General features: G+C 33.6%; 1 pseudogene; it reads right to left on the bottom strand.

Annotated features, from left to right (window-relative positions):
* Positions 1 to 601, bottom strand: LOC139782802 (uncharacterized; annotated as a pseudogene).
* Positions 602 to 868: the final 267 nt, after the last annotated feature.

Below are 868 nucleotides of genomic sequence, written 5' to 3' on the forward strand. Positions count from 1 at the left end.
TCAAACCAACATGGACATATGAACCATTTCTTAGATTTTGAACTACTGTCTCCCTGGGAGTACGATTAAGTGTTCTTGGATCTAAAGGCAATTCGGGATGTGAAGGTTTAAGGATTTTCAGTAATGCTCTACATGCATCTAATGTTATATTGTACTGCACGTTCCATAAGCGCAGTTTCTGAGACATAGTATCGGCTTGAACCTCTGCATCACTCGCCTCACTTGTGCTAGAACTGGAAGTTTCAGAACTGCTGCTTCTATTGAACAAGTCGTGTCTGACACGAATCACGTCTTCTTCAATAATATGATCTATTTCCATATCGTCATTATTTTCAGCATTGCTTAGCTCGTCACAATTTGAATTATTATCCTGTTGGTTAGAAATATTTAGAAGGTTATCTTGTTGGTTCTCTTTATCATTATTTGAACTTCCTGAAATTAAGTCATCTTCTGGAAAATGAAAAGAAGTTGATAAATCTACTTCTTCATCTAAAAACTGCAAGTCATTCTCAGTGATTTCAGCAAATACTGCTAAAGCTTCAGATTTAGCTCGTCGTCTAATCTGCTTCAAACCTACAAATCCCCTTTGTAAATTGCTCATATTGTAACCAGAAAACTCAATTTAATCACATTAGTTCTACAATCGAATTAGTTTTATACGTAGGTCACGGGTTTAACTCCAGATAAGAAATATACAAACTAAGAAAGCTGAAAGAAAATAATTAAACAAACTTAAAGTACAATAGAACTGTAGTATATTTTATAACGTTTACAGTAACGTTTACAGTATGATGAGATAATCACCTAAAATATGGAAAAATTATAATTGTAAACTCAACGGCAAGAGACAAAATAAGATTGTAATAGT

The sequence above is a fragment of the Temnothorax nylanderi genome, unplaced genomic scaffold (genome assembly GCF_030848795.1).
Source record: "Temnothorax nylanderi isolate EJ_2023f unplaced genomic scaffold, tnyl_v1.0 TNYL_tig0441_pilon, whole genome shotgun sequence".
In the NCBI taxonomy this organism is placed as follows: domain Eukaryota; kingdom Metazoa; phylum Arthropoda; class Insecta; order Hymenoptera; family Formicidae; genus Temnothorax; species Temnothorax nylanderi.